Source organism: Morus notabilis, unplaced genomic scaffold, assembly GCF_000414095.1.
Source record: "Morus notabilis unplaced genomic scaffold, ASM41409v2 Scaffold6164, whole genome shotgun sequence".
Lineage (NCBI taxonomy): Eukaryota > Viridiplantae > Streptophyta > Magnoliopsida > Rosales > Moraceae > Morus > Morus notabilis.
The window spans coordinates 4,018-4,382 of NW_010361005.1; positions in this window are offsets into that span (position 1 = coordinate 4,018).

Genomic DNA, 365 nt, shown 5'->3' on the forward strand with positions numbered 1-365 from the left:
TGAGTACCATTGATTCTCTAATGGATAGTGATTCATAAAACACATTCATGAACCAGAGCGCTCTTACTAATCCAAGTACCGAATCAACACTCAAGAGAATTATTTATCTGCTTCTTTCTCAAGAAGGAATGGATTCCATCTCGTATAATAACATTCCCAGCTACCTATTTCATTATATCTCCAAAATACAAGGAATAGGATTCAGGGTCTCAGAATCCGTACCGAGTAAATCAAAAGACATAAATCCATAAATAGGAGTTTGTTAAGAACTCAGGATTAAGATCATCCTATATATGACCATCGGTAGACTCAATTAGAATTTCTATGCTTAACGAAAATTATTAGAAATTCATATTGTGTCTGTG